This window comes from Pogona vitticeps, chromosome 1, assembly GCF_051106095.1.
Source record: "Pogona vitticeps strain Pit_001003342236 chromosome 1, PviZW2.1, whole genome shotgun sequence".
Classification (NCBI taxonomy): Eukaryota; Metazoa; Chordata; class Lepidosauria; order Squamata; family Agamidae; genus Pogona; species Pogona vitticeps.
This window is the reverse complement of record NC_135783.1, coordinates 353,451,323-353,466,933: the sequence shown is the minus strand read 5'-3', so window position 1 is coordinate 353,466,933 and position 15,611 is coordinate 353,451,323. Positions and strand designations below refer to the sequence as shown.

Here is a 15,611-nt window from a genome sequence, read left to right as displayed (position 1 = left end):
TAAGCCAATCCTATTTTTATCAGGGTTCAGAACACTCAACATGCCCTTTTCCCAGTTCCCTCCTCGGCAGAGTTTGGCAGTGCCTGGAAAAGGTTTTGCTGCCGGTCAGAATTCCCAGGGGCTGCCAGAGTTAAGCGGATCTAGGACAGCCCTCGTGGTAACTGAGTTCCTCACTTCAGTGCGATCACAATAACACACACACACACCAAGTTATTTCGTACATGGTCTGAAGATGTCTGAGGACCACAGTCCTACTTGTGGCATTGCTTTCATGGAAGGAAGATTGAAAAGGAAACTGACAGGAGTGGGGTTGGCCGGGGAGAGGAGAGGGGCCACCAAACCGCTCGAAACAAAAAGGCAGAGTTGAACGCAAGCCTTTCCCACCCACCCTCTCCTCCAGATGGCCAGGCAGCTGAGAGCACAGCTGGGATGCCTGGACGGTGTCAGCTGCTCAACTGCTCCCCATCCAGGCACATAAGAATAGGCGGCGCATGAGCAGCCGTCAGCCACAGCTGGCAGTGCACAGAACTGGTCAAGCTTGGCCCAATCTGTGCCAGGGTGTAATGACTCCAGTCCTGTTCTTCGCTTGGAAGATCTTCCCAGGGATCCTGCAACCTGATTCCCTTCAGGATCACCATGCACACTTCTCTGGTCCACCGCTTCCACCTCGGATGACCTGGAAGTTGAGATGCCTTTCCCTTTAAGCTGAAACGACTGACTCAGCAAGAAAAGGTGGCAGGTTCTGCCCCCTTCCCATGCCTTCCTACAAAATCCAGCTTGGTCCAAGTTTCAAGGTGGCATTCAAGTCAGGAGTTGGGTTTGGTGTCACAATAAAGAATGAACTTGGAAATTCTGGCCGGCCACCTTCTCCTAAACCTGGTGTCCACCAGATGTATTGCTGGATTAGAATTCCCATCCCATGCATTTTGGGGATAATGGGAGCTGTAGTCCAAGACATCTGGAGTGGCCAGGCTGAGGGCAAGGGTGGTATAGGACTCATGACATTGATCATGTAGAAGAGAAGGCCACAGTCCCATGGTGGAGAACATGGTTGGAATAATCCAGGAAGTTTCCGATTTCAAACTTCAGCAGCTCTTCTTTAAGGTAATCTCAGGCAGCAGAGCTAGGAAGGACTTTTGCAATAAAAAATAATAATTTAAAGCACTGGCTGGAGTTTATTGCTCAAGGATAAGGCAGATTAAAGTGTTTTCCTATTTATTATTCATTCATTCCATGTCTACCCCGCCTTTAAGACATAGAGTTGGATGCTGAAGCAAGCCAAGCCAGAACTCTCTCCAGAAGTAAAATGACTAAATTGTGGCAATCATACTTTTGGCACATCCTGAAAAGACAAGATTCACTAGAAAAGGCAATAAGGTTAGGAAAAGTTGAAGGTAACAGGAGAACAGGAGAACGGAACATGACATGGATCGACTCAATAAAGGAAACCACGGGGTTGAGCTTTCAAGGGCTTATTCGTGACAGGACCATTTGGAGGTCATGGTTCATAGGGCTCCCATGAATCTTGACGGCACAAGACCATAACAATCAGTGCTTATCCATTCAGGGACAACACTCAACGTGGCTTATAAAATGTCATTAAAACAAGTCAGAAATTGTTTTTAAAACTTGGTAAGAAAACAACTGAAGAATGATAATAATCAGTTGAGTAAAATAAAGATAACACTCAGCCAATAATTTTAGAAAGCTGTCTCAAACGGATGACAACCACCGGATCAACCAACACTGGGACTGTGAAAAAGGCAGACCCTGTTTTGGGAACTGAACTGAATATAGGGTGCTATGACCTCACCAAGCCCCCCTGCAAAAGATTTGGTAACTCCAGAAAAGATCTAGGAAAGGAGAAGTAACAGTACCCTTATGAAGAAATGTGACAAGGTTTGGGATTTTTTTAATGTAGCCAAAAACAGAAATAAGAAAGGAACAGTAGCAGGGCATATATTTATTTATTCCCAGTGTGAAGAAACTAGCCAGCCGTCTCCCCTGACCCAGCATCCTTTTGGAACCTGGAATCATCCAATACAGTTGAAGAGTGGGGAGATTCAGAACAAAGAAGCGCTGCTTCGCACAGTACACAGTTGGAACTCCTTGCCTCATGAGGATTGCCAATCTGTTTTTGCTGTTTCTGTGGCTGGTAGCTTTTTAAAAGGGACTGGATAGTTTCATGGTTCCTAGGACTCTACGAATCAAGAGGATGGTTTAAGGAAATAATGTATAACGGTTGCAATGGTGAAAAAGTAGCTAGCTGCATTTCCTCTCCCATTGTCTCTAAAAATGTCATCAACGGAGAGCTTTGTAAAATAGCTGGAAAGTGTTACACGTTGCCCTGACAATGTAACTCTGTTTGCATTCCCTGTCTTACTTTTGAAATAATTTGTTACATGCAATGGCCTTAGTAACACTCCTTCTAAACTCTCCCACAGAGAAACATCATCCTCTGGACCAAACAGAAATATTTCTTGATCGCAAATCCAGCTGGATACAGTTTAATGACTCCAATGCTTTTTTTAAAAAACATAGCCTTTGGAAAGCGTTCAGAAGTGTCAACGAGTCCAACACGCTGGAGCTAAATTGCTCGCCAGACTTGGCTCCATGGAGAATCACCACCTCGTCCAGCAACCGTACAACAAAGGAACCCGTCACCTCGAGAGGTGGGGAGGGCTCCAACGCTGGAGGCCTTGAGGAGAAACGCCCAATCTGCCTTGACTTGGATTCTTGCCTCGAGCAGCGGGGTGGGACTTGATGGCCTCATGGAGCCCTTCCAGCGTCACGATTCTCTGAAAAGCTTTCCTGGCTCACAGGCAATTTCTGGGCATGTTCCAAAGTCTTGCTTTTGATATAGAAAAGCCTTCAAGATCTGGGTCAAGGCAATAAGGGCGACATCTCCCTACAGAGGCCTCTCGAGATCTGTAAGGGAGAGCTCTCCCTTCACAGGTACAGTTGCTGAGGATAAGAGCTTTCTCGGTAGCTGTTCTCAGGCACTGGAACTCCCTCCCACAAGATGTGGGCTTGGAATCCTTCCTGCTGCCAGCCTTTCTCTATAGGCAAATTTTTAAAGAAATAACAGGCTACCATGAAGGGATTTTAAAAGGGCAGAAGGTGCTACGTTAAAAATAATAAAAAAACTGTTTTATTCAAGAGTTTTAATAAGGAAAAGTGTTTGTTGTCATATCATAACAATTGTATTTTAAACATTTTTGTAAGCCTTTTGGGTCCCTTTATTGTATATAAATAAATAGGACAGGAAGCAACAGTTCGAACTGGATACGGAAAAACTGATTGGTTCAAAATTGGGAAAGGAGAACAACAAGGCTGTAAATTGTCCCCCTGCTTATTTAATTTATATACAGAATACATCATGCAAAAGGCCGGACTGCAGGAATCCCAAACTGGAATTAAGATTGCCGGAAGAAATATCAACAACCTCAGATATGTAGATACTGCTCTGATGGCAGAAAGTGAGGTGGACTTAAAGAAACTCTTAATGAGGGTGAAAGAGGAGAGTGCAAAAACCGGTCTGAAGCTCAACATCAAAAAAACTAAGATCATGGCCACTGGTCCCATCACCTCCTGGGAAATAGAAGAGGAAGATATGGAGGCAGTGACAGATCCTGAAGCTGAGGCTCCAATCCTTTGGCCATCTCATGAGAAGAGAAGACTCCCTGGAAAAGACGCTCATGTTAGGAAAAAGTGAAGGCAGGAGGAGAAGGGGACGACAGAGATGGATGGACAGGGTCATCGAAGTGACCAACATGAATTGGACCCAACTCTGGGAGGCAGTGGAGGACAGGAGGGCCTGGCGTGCTCTGGTCCATGGGATCACGAAGAGTCGGACATGACTTAACGACTAAACAACAACAACAAATAAAGTGGTGCCCCGCATAGCGACGTTAATCCGTTCCAGGAAAAACATTGCTATCCGGAATCATCACTATACGGAAATAAAAACCCCATAGGAACGCATTAAACTCCGTTTAATGTGTTCCTATGGGGGATAAACTCACCGCTAAGCGGAAATCCTCCATACGGCCGCCATTTTCGCCACCTCGGTAAGCGATGAAATCGCACAAAAACGCTGCGGGCGGCCATTTTGTTAACCCGGCGGCCATTTCGGACCCGCCAATCAGCTGTTTTAAAACATCGCAATGCGAAGATCGGTAAGCGAAACGCTTACCGATCATCGCAATGGGATGTTTTCCCTCTTTAAACATTGCAATGCAATCACTTTTGCGATCGCAAAATCCGCATCACTATGCGGATACATCGTTAAACGGGGTGCTCGTTATGCGAGGCACCACTGTAAATAGACTAAATGTAAACCTACTCTTTGGATGTAGGCCCATGGACAAATTGAATTGTATCTTCCCCCGTGTTGTTCAGGCAAAATTCCCCTGAACACACCAGCAAAATTCCTGGAAAATAACCAATCCACATGGCGGCATGGATTTTTAAAATAAATAAGGATTTATTGATAATGCATTTATTAATAAGTTTCAGCACGGCTAGTCATGATTTTGAAGGAGCGCAGAAGCTCCCGCTGTGGGGACATTTTGTGGCAGCTCCAGAGAGGAGTTTGAAAGTGAAATTTATTTCATGCCAGGCTCCTTTTGATGCACTGTTGACTCAAAAGCAGTGCCCTCTGGCGAAGTGCCGGGAAGATCTTGGCATGACAGGCTGCCAATTTCCACATTAATTATATCGGCGGCATCATCTGTACACATGGCCCTTTGAAGCAGGAGCGAGGAGGGAGAGACCGAGTGTGTCAATTTCTCCCAGCGGGAGAGATATGGGAGCAACCTCAGCCCTCCAACTTGGCACCTTCCAGAGACAAGGACGTCCGCTCCTCCCTTCCTCAGCCAGCCGTGCTTGGAACCGAACACACCTGGGGGGGCAACAGGTGTGCCAAGAAGGCTGGCTGGCTCACAGCCTCGAATCTGAGACGAGAGGGGTGGCAGGGGAGAAACACATGGAAGGGAAGCAACCAATGTGGTCAGCTGTCCACGCAGGGGAACATACCACCTCCCAAGGGGTGTGGGGATCGGCTGTGAAAGGGCTTTCCTCCAAGACCTCTCTGTTCACAGAAAGTCAAAAGATCAGAAAGAAACCACTGAGTCTCACTTTTCCTCTGATGTCATGGGGGAGTGTTTTGGTGCAGCGATGTCACCCCAAGAGCCCTTCCAAACATATCTTCGGAAGTGATACCACCATAAATACTCAGTATGGTATAGTGGATGGACTAGAGGGATGGACTACGATTTGGGAGACCAGGGTTCAAATCCTGGCGCAGCCATGGAAGCTCATGGTGCAGAGTGCGGAACTGGTAAATTCACTCCTTAAATATCTTCATTGATCTTGACAGCCCTGTTAGGGTCACTATCAGTTGGTTTTGACTGGACGACACGGAACGACAGCAACAAAGGAGAACCCGCCTGGTGTAACACGCAGAGGATCAGACTAGAACACAAGGGACCTGGGTGCAAATCTCTGTTGGCCAGAAAAACTCACTGGGGTATATGTGCCTGGCGATGGTAAACCACTCCGTCAACATCTCGCATACTTTCGAAGCCTGACTGGGGTTACAGGATGCTGGGAGCAACAGGACGGCAGAAGAGCTGCTGGAGAACTAATAGGAGGGGGATATTAAACAAACAAACACCACCAACAACACCTGAAGGCGATGGTGCCCTTCTCAAATGTCAACACCAACACCAGTTCTTACAGGATTAAGATGCCGGCCACAGAGACGGGCAAAACGTTCAGGAGAACCACCTTCAGAACACGGCCAAAGAGCCCGAAAAAACCCACAAAAACCATTTCACAGGATTATTCCTCAGAATGTCGTTGCACGTCTGACAAATCTAAAATTCCATCCCTATTTAAGGAAGTTTCTTTCTCCAGGGCAGCCTTACAAACACCTGGCCTTTCATGGGCTGCTCCTTCAAAGGAACACCAACCGAAATCCAAGTCGCTTTTGAAGGCAGGAGAAAAGCGGAGGTGGCTTCCCCAGCACTCTCAATTACCTCACGGGGGCTGCAGGTGTTCCGGATTGATTAATTGCCAAGTCCTCGGGCAATTAACAGCCTCTTGATTGAACAGTTGGGTGTCACCATCAGGAGCAAGAGTAGGACTGCCAGGCGCCAGGTAACAGCACTGTCGTATTTGTGCTAATTGGGGGTGGGGGTGGGGAGAAGAATCTCCCCCCACCCACGTACAGGCCTCCAGATATAGCACTATGCAGAAAAATAAAAATCCATCCAGGAGGGCTATGGTTACTGCTACCTTCATAGAATCATGAAGTTGGAAAGGGGCCTCTAAGGCCATCGAGTCCACACACACACACACCCTGGATGAGAGCAGGAAAACAAAGGATATCTTTGCCAGGGAGTCATCTGAATTGCTCTTGAAGGCCTCCAGTGTTGGAGTGCTCTCCAACTCCCCATGAGGTCACTGGTTCCACTGTCATACTGCTCTAAGAGTTAGGATATTTTTCCTGAGATTCAACCGAAATCTGGCTTCCTGTCACTTAAGCCCATTACTGCATGTCCTGCACTCTGGGATGATGAAGAACAGATCCTGCCCCTCCTCTGGATGACAACCTTTCAAATGCTCAAAAAGTGCTATCCTATCTCCCCTCAAGTCTTCTTTTCTCGAGGCTAAACAGGCCCAGTTCTTTCAGCCTTTCCTCATAAGGCTTGCTTTCCTGCCCCCTGATCATCCTTGTCACCCTCCTCTGAACTTTCTCCAGTTTGTCAGCATCCTCCTTGAAGGGTGGTGTCCAGAATTGGACACAAGACTCAAGGTGAGGCCTAACCAGTGCTGAATACAACTAGTGCCTCATGGGATTTGGAGACTATAATTCTATTAATGCAGCCTAAAATAGCATTGGCCTTTTTTGCAGTCACATCACATTATTGGCTCATATTCAGCTTGTGATCTACCTTGTTTATACCCTGTCCTTCCTCTAATGAATTAAAATGCTGCACATGGCGGTCCCCATCCCTACATTATCCTCACAAGAACCTTGTGAAGCGGGCCACTTTGAGAATGTGACTGGCCCAACTGGTCATCTAATGAGTTTCACAACCAGGGGGAGACTTGAACTCAGGTCTCTCTAAGCTGTAGTCCAACATCCTAACCACTACATCACCCTGGACCTTCTACCAGCCTCCATCATCACACATACATATCACAGCTACTTGCCTTGCACCCAGCCTGAAAGGTGACAAGTAAACAGTAAATGGCCTGTTTGAGCCCGGGCAAATTTTATCCTCTCTCGTTTTCAATCTCATCAGTTTGGGTGAGGATAAGGGAAATCTTTAGGGGCTTAAACAAAGGTAAAATATCAATATTCAGCTTGTTCGAAAATTAGCAACGCTCCAGCTGCATGCTCTTCACCTGAAACAGATGCAAAACAGCTAATCCTCCAGTTGTGCTAGGCTACACAGCTGGGGGATTTGGGGAATTGTAGTCCAAATCATCAGGAGGTGAAAAGGCAGGGAAAGGAAGCAAAAGATTACAGAGGTGAGTTTTCCTGGATTCTACTGGTCTCACAATATGAATGTAGAGGAACAGTGTTAACACCCCATTTCTCCCGACGAATGCCGCGTATTTCATAAACAAAACAAAAGCTAATAACATAAACACTGTGTCATTTTAAGTACATAACATTTCTGTTTCATCTTATTTTCTTTGTGTTCTATACGATGAATCAGACCAACACAGCTCGCTCTTTACAGATTCACTCTGAAATGTCACTTAAAATATTCACACACACACACACCCCTTTCCCTCCTGTGCTATAACATCAGCTGCAGATCCTGCTTGCTCCTCCGGAGGACAAACTTGCACCTTTTAGGACTTCAAAAGCTGCTTAAAGTCCCAGCAAAACCTCCTTTCTCCTTTTCGGTTGGCAACCCCATGGCATTCCCCAAGTGCATGCTCAGAACTGGAGCGGCGCGGAAATAGCGAGTCAAAAATGTTCAAAGTGGAAATTAGTGCAACACTCACTTCTCATGTGCTTCACCCATTTAGATTTCTTATCCGCTGATGCTCAGGTGTGAACGAGACAGTAATGCTCATCAACGATCCCTCTCATTAACCCATTGTCCCCTAGGCTGATGGAGTGATACAGTCCCCTGCGGAGCCCAGTATTGTGACACCGAACACCTTTCCATGCATCAAGCATCCATTAAGGAGATAAGCGCAAGGATGTAGTCTTAAAAGGGGGGGGGGAAGAATGTGTCAAAAGTAAAAGGACCAAGACGCATAACAAGTAACTCAAACACAGAGCAGAGGAATAAACAGATTAAGCCAGGGGGATTAAGAATCTGACTCCCTTTTTTCTAAGTAACCACTTGTTGACATACATGTTGCTACACTCAGACTTCGCTTCTTCCTTTTCTTGAAAGTCAGTACATTCAGCTCTTGTTCTCCTTTTTTAAAAGAGAGATTGGGCACAGAGTTTCCTCCGTGATAACATTTCCCAACACACAGAAGGCCAGTGTAGATTTCTTTCCTTCTCTGCTATCCCTCAATGGGCTTCCAGACATTCCTGCTTAGAGACACAGGAACAGCACACACCTCTTTTCTCCTGATCAGCTGGCAACAACCACACAGCCTTCAAAACAAAAGATTAAGCACATGTGTTCCATTTTTACCCAATTATGAGTTTCCATAACATAGCACGTACTTATTGGATGAGAACGTGCAGGGAATACTTAACAGATTTGTGGACGACACAAAGTTGGGTACAATCACTTGGAAGGCAAGAACAAAATTCAAAAAGATCAAAAAGGCACCGGTGTGGCCTCATCTCGAGTCCTGTGTCCAATTCTGGATCATGCACTTTTAGAAGGATGATGACAAACTGGACCAATTTCAAAGGAGGGCAACAAGGAGGATCAGCAGCCCTGAAACCAAGCCCTAGGAGGAAAGACTGAAAGCACGGGGCGTGTTTAGCCTTGAGAAAAGAAGACAGAAGGGTGACAGGATAACACTTTTCAAAGGCTGCCGTACAGAGAAGGGACAGGATCTGTTCTCCATCATTCCAGAGGGCAAGACAGGTAACAATGGGCTCAAGCTACAGGAAGTCAGATTTTGACTGAATATTGGGGGGGGGGGGATTTTAACTGTTAGAGCAGTACAACAATGGACTTTGGGAGGTGGTGAGTGCTCCCATGCTGGAGTCATTCAGGGGGAAATTGGACAACCCCCCTGGCAGATCTCCTTTGATTTGGATTCCTGCCTTGAGCTGGGGGGGGGGGGTTGGACTCGTTGGCCCGATAGGCCACTTCCCATTCCATGATTCGGCGACTCTATTTAAGGGCTCTAAGCCCAGCAAGAGGCGCTGCTGCTGGTGTAAATACCAAATTATCCCGCAGAGATGACAGTCATCACTTTATCTCCCGGCCACTTCGCCAACACATCAAATTAATGGCTCGCCTGCCTAGCCTCCTCGTCTCATAAATCGAAGGCAGGTCCCTCTGAAGAAGGAAGCCAGGTTTCATAGCAACGAGGCCAGGAAAGGACCCGATGGAGGCCAGGAGACAAAGCTGAGAGGCACCCCTAACAGCGGCAGTCAATCACGTCACAATCCACTCAAGTCTCTTTCTTCAAAGAAGTCCATCTTACAGCTGGCAGCGGCTCTCATCCACCGAGCAGGGCCGTCGCTGGCGGCATCGTCAGGTCTCAGACGTGGGAGCATCTCCTGATCATCTATCACTGCCACCCCTGCTTCACGCACCCCACAACCGGGTTGTTCAGGACAGGCAGCATTTTCAATTTTTAAAAAAATCATCAAAACCACAGTCCAGTTTGCCAAGAGAGAGAGAGAGACTCAATGAACCAGGCCAAGCTCATCTAAAAAAAAATCCACAAAAGACGACGTTGCACAAGGGGTCCCCTAGAAATTGATGATATAAAAGTTGCTGAAACAGATGCAAGAATTGTAAATATTTAAGACACTCCGGTATTTGCGTTGCAATCGGAAGCCTTCCAGAAACAAGCTCTTCTGCCCATAAAGAAAAGGAGTGTGTGTCTGAGGGGGAGGCGTTCCTATCTGGGCTTTTTTTTTCTATTTTGCAAAAAAATGAAAAGAAAAAGGAAATTTATAAACGGCTAATGCAAAGAAATAACTGCCTCAACCTCTCAGAGGAGACAAAGCCTCAGAAAGGTGTTCTCTCCCTGTTTTTAGAAGATAAGCACCCAGCCAAGTGGCGGGAAGGCAAAGGAAATAAGGAATAGCAAGTCTAACCATCCAGAAAGCTTTCGCCCAGGATTACCAATTACGTAATTGGCACAGGAGCCCCCACTGCACTTTCTTTCTGGAGAGAAGGGGGGGAAAAAATAAAACCCTTTTGTTCTTCAGTCTATCAGAGCCGAAGAGCCTCTGCCAAAACATTGAACTTCTAATTAAGAACCTGGAAATCTCTCTTCGAAGAACAACCTGTTTAATTAACTTATTGGGTTTTTTTTTGTTTTTTGCTTTTGGCAAACTGGCAGAAACAAAAAGAAAAATTATGGGGAAGCACATTCACACAGGAAAAAAAGAGATACACTCGGAGACGGCTGTGTTTGCTTTCCGGATCTTTGGCTGTTCCAGGATGGAAGCGGCCACCGCAAGCTTTTCCTAGTTCACAAGACGATTTGGGAGTGGGGGGGGGAGGGAGAGGCAAGATAAAATGGAAAAATGCAGCTCCTTTTTTTTTTAATATATAAAGGCAGTGGCTGCAACCTCTGCTCAGATTTTTGCCTTGCCAAAAGATACCTGTCTTTCTAAAGCTTGAAGGGGGACACCCCCACCCCTGCCAAGCCTCGTCTTTCCAAACTCCCAGACCACGGAGGTGCCCCTCTTGACTCCCTCAAAGAAACAGCTGGCGGAGGCGCAGATCAAGCCAAACAGAGAGATTCCAGAGTTCTGCAAAAAGCATGCCTTAAGTTTAGGGGCCTTCCATCCTTCGGTGCCCACCCCGGGGGAGGCATGGCACTCTTCATAAAATAACCAACCCATCAACCACGAGATTGCATTAAACACAACACAACACAACACAACACAACACAACACAACACAACACAACACAACACACACACACACACACACACAAACACACACCCATCTGCAAGGTAATGAAGAATTGGCCCCTTGGCTGCTCAGCCTCCGGAGCGGACCCCCCCCCCGGCTTTGGGCATCCCCCCCCCGAAGTGCCTCCGTCGGGGGGGGGGGCCTGGCAAGGCGAGGGGGGCGCCGCGGCGTGCAATTGACAAGAAACAATGAAACTGACGAGACCCCGCTCGCTTTCCTCATTCATTGTCCGGGGAAGGGAAGGGAAAGGCAGAGGCGAACAGGCTGGCTGGGGCGACAAGGGGGGGGGCGGCGAGGAGAGGGGAAGGGAAAGCCGGCTCCAGCTAAGGCAGGGGCCGGCAAAGCATCATCCTAGCAAAATAAAATAAAAAGGGGGTGGGGGTGGGATCAGCCTCTGAAAAGTGGACCCCTGGCCCCGACTCTTTCTTAAGTGGTGGTGGTGGGGACTCCGAGGGCTCGATCCACCTGGGGTTCTTGCAATGGATGGCAAGCGGTATTTAAGCCTCCCGGCAGGACCGGATCCGAACTGGAGAAGCGACCCTTCCCGGGGCGGTTTCGAGCAATAGCGGCTTTCCTGCTGCCTCCCCCCCCCCCGAAGACGCTCACCTGTCCAAGGAATGGCGATCCACCTTGGCTCTGGCTGCTGCTGCTGCTGCTCCTTCTTCTTCCTCCTCCTCCTCCTCTTCCTCCTCCTGCGATCCTGCGCGAAGAGCCCCGAGTGGCTTTTGTTAGCAGCTCCAGACGCGCTCGGGGCCCGGGGTCTCGGGCAGGGGGAAGCGCGCGGGCGGCATTAGCATCTCTAAGGGGCGGCCCCAGAAGGGGGGGCAGAGAGCAGACGCCGCCGCCGCTTCTCCCCTCCTTTCCCTTCCCCTCCCCTCCCCTCCCCTGCCCTCCCCTCCCGGCATCCCTCCTCCCCCCTCCCTCCCTCCCTCTCTCTCTGCTTGGTCCTCCGGCTCCGGAGCAGCAGTCCCTCCGCCTCCCCCCTCCTAGCCGCCCAAATCCTATGCCCAAACACAGAGGACGGCGGGGGAGGGGGCAACCCTTTGCTCCCAACCCCTCCACCCTGGGGAGGGGCTCACCCCCAAATCACAACACCTGCTCCAAAGTCCATGCGCCCCCCTCCCCGGCACACACACACACACACACACACCCCTGGAGCGCGCCAACGCAGCCCCTTGGCCAAGCCAGCCTCCTATGAAGCTCCCCCCCATCCCCACACCCGCACCCCCTTCTCTAACCCTCCAACCGTCCCGCTTCCTTCCAGAACCCCCCCCCCACACACACACACTCACTTCCCCCTACTGCTGCTCTTCCTCCTGCCTGCTCTCCCCCCCCCCCCCACCTCGCCTTCCAGGAGATCGCCGCCTGCCCTAATCCGCCCGCCCGGAGCCCGAGGGCCGCCTAGTTGCCTACCAGCCGGGGCAGCTCCTGCCTCGGGGCCCGCCGCCGCCGCCTCCAACGCTGCCCCTGGTCCCGCTCCTGCTGCTCCCCCTGCTGCCCCCCCTCCGCGCTCGGCGCCCTCTAGCGGCCGGTCCCGCCCGGTCCTCGCCTTGGCGGAAGCCGCGCGGAGGCGTCAGGGCCCGGCCGCCGGGGCTCGCTCGCCCCAGCCCGGCCCCGGGGAGCCCATGGAGCCCGAAGGGAGAAGCGGCGGCAGCAGCGGGGCAGGAGGAGGCAGCGCCCGCCCGCTCGCCACCAGCGGAGGAGGAGGAGGAGGAGGGCGGCCGTCGGCTGGGCGGCGCTGGGCGGCTGCTGCGCCGGGAACGCCCGGGAGGAGGGCAGCCCCGGCCGGAGCCCTCCCCTGGCCGGCCCTCCCGTAGACACGCCCGGACCGGGCGGGCGGTCAGCCAAACGCCGGGCCTGCTGCGCCTCGCCGCGCCCTGGCGAGATCCGCGCCGCCGCTGGCTGGCTGGCTGGCTGGCTGCAGGGGGAAGGAAAACAGTGCCTCTGAGCATGGGGCGAGTGCCTTTGGCGCGGCGCGGAGGGCCTGGGCGGGGGGGTTGACCCGGCCTTTGGGTTTAGCTAGCCTCGGGGCCAAAGAAGGGGCTCCGTGTCCGTTTGTTCGCTGGCTGGTTGGGTGATTGATTTAGTCATCCGTTCGTTTCTTTCATTCATTCAATTTACTTATTATAGTTTTAGCCCGCCTTTCTCCTTAAAAAGGACTCAAGGCAGGTTACAACACTGGAAACTTCAATGTTTGAAGTTTAAGTAGACAAGGGGGTTTGACATAATTAAAAGACAAAAGTTCAGGCTAAGAACAAATATATATATACATACAACAAATATATATACATACTGTATATTATACGGTATGTTTAAAAATGCCACTCAGAGAAATGAAGATGACAAAAAAGGGGGAACACAAGTGATACTAAAAAGCCAGTCAAAGCAGTAATGCATAACAATCCAGCTGAAAAAAAGCAACAACTTACGAAGGGACAACACACACACACACACACACGGAGGACCCAGGACAATGGCCAGCCCTGCCCAGGGCTTTGCAAAGCGCCAGGTTGTGGCTTCCTTTCATGCATCGGTAAAGAATCAGGTCCCTGCGATTCTGTAAGCCAAGGTTTCCTGTGTTGTTGCTTCTGCAGGGGGCGGAAAGGAACCAGGGTTAACCCTAACCCTAAGTTTTAAGGATCAGATTATACTTTTGCACTATTAAAGAGCAGGCCGGGTAGGTGGGGCTCGTCAGCCATGGAAGGCAGCCCATCTAGAAGAAGGAAAACTCCAATTTCAAACCTCCACTGCCTTGTGGCTATATCCACTCATGGAAAAGGCTTCAGGAGTTAACCTCGAGGCAAAATCCGGAGCTGGAGTCCCGAAGGCAGCGTGTGTCCTTCTGCCAACTCCTGCGACATTGCCGGAACCAGTTGTATTGGCTCTTGCCTTTCCATTGGACCATTTCAGCAATGTGGAGAGGGGGGATCTGCTGCTTGGGTAACAGCCTATCCTCCATATTACCTTACCCGGGCTTCATGCCCTGGAGAGGACACTCCTCGATCCAGAGCATGTTTCCATAGTCTCTCGAGACTGAAGGATGCCTATGAGAACCCAAAGTAATGTGCAGCTTACTAACCCTGAGAAGGCTCACCGAAAGTCAGAATCAACTCAACAGTAGGTAGTTATTATTATAATAATTTAAATGGTATGAGCTGGCAGGAGGGCAACTCCAATCAACTCCAATCCCTGTCGAGGCCCAGTGGGGAATCGAACTCCCAGCCTCTAGAGACTTAAACCATTGAGCTACCCAGCAGTTCATCAGCAATAATAGCTTTTGAGGTGCAGAGCTGGAGGGGGCCCTCTGGATCACTGAGTCCAACTCCAGTAAAGGAGAATCGAACTCCCAACCCTGGCTCCACAACCAGATACCTAGACCAGTGATCATCAAGTGTATGGATTAATTAGAAAATGGCCATGATGTCCCCCCCCCGAAAACCATATAAATGTGGGTTTGGGTGTGTTTCTGTGTCACTAGATACACCACCAAAGGCCGAGATCATCCACACTATTGCAAGCCTGATCACTAGGCAGGGCAGATGTGACAGAAGGGCAGTAAAGAAAATTGCCAGAATTAGATCCCTTTGGAAGATGGTGCTGGAGGAGAGCTTTACAGATGCGCTGGATTGCCAGAAAGACAAAGAAATGGGTGCAAATCCAATCAGACCTAAACTTTCTCTAGAAGCGAAAACGACAAAACAGAGAATGCTGTACGTTGGATGTATCACAAGAAAACAAGACTCTTTGGAAAAGCTGATAAGGCTAGGAAATGTTGATGGAAACAGGGAAATAGGGTTCTAGAAGAGAGCTTTGCAGTTATGCAGGAAAAGAGGAAGGCCAAATATGAGATGGACTAGCTCCATTAAGGAAGCCACAGGCTTGAGTCTCCAAGAGCTTCACAGGGCTGTTGAGGACTGGATATTTTGGAGGTCACTCATTCAGAGGGTCATAGATGACACGTGGCCCATCGCTGCAACAATAAATAAAGCCAGCGGAGACCAGATCAGGTCATAGTGGAAAGCGGAGCAGCCCAGCAGAATCGGGTGTAACAAGCCAGTGTGAGCATCCTTGTATATTGACATGTTATGCCTGTCCTTAGCCTGTGTGTGTGGCATTTTTTGTGCATGAGGCACATAGACCAGGGGGTGTCCTGGGGAGGCCGTTCCGGCATTTCTCCTAGCCAGAGATGAGCCAAAGCTGGGCTGGATGTTCCAGTGGTCACAGACCCGTTCCTCATTCCTCGCAAAATGCAGTTTGAGACCAGCCTTGGCCTGATCCTGCATCTAAAAATGGAATTACATTTCAAGAGGCAAATGGATGCAGATTTCATTATCCGGCCAAGCGAGAAAAGCACAGGCCCATAAGGAACTACGATTTCTTTTTCCCACTGATTTGTACAATCAATCGATGCCTGGAATCTGTTGGCACGCGGCCCTTCAGCTAGTGATCAGTGATGCTTCATAGTCGCTTCCCAGACTGAGCCACTTCTGTATTTCCGTCACGCCGCCCC

The 15,611-nt window shown here is 49.5% G+C and overlaps 1 protein-coding gene across 7 annotated transcripts in view; it reads right to left on the bottom strand.

Annotated features, from left to right (window-relative positions):
- Positions 1-12,939, bottom strand: part of NIN (ninein) — a 118,894-nt gene extending 105,955 nt beyond the window's left edge. For 3 of the 7 annotated variants that reach the window (XM_072986911.2, XM_078384210.1, XM_078384203.1), the window contains exons 1-2: positions 12,515-12,937; positions 11,708-11,801 (exon numbers count right to left, since the gene is read on the bottom strand). The gene's annotated coding sequence lies outside the window, so the exon portion shown is untranslated. Of the gene's footprint in view, positions 1-11,707; positions 11,802-12,514 lie in introns of all 7 variants that reach the window. The other 4 variants (XM_078384200.1, XM_078384206.1, XR_013541007.1 and 1 more) reach the window with 3 other exon arrangements.
- Positions 12,940-15,611: the final 2,672 nt, after the last annotated feature.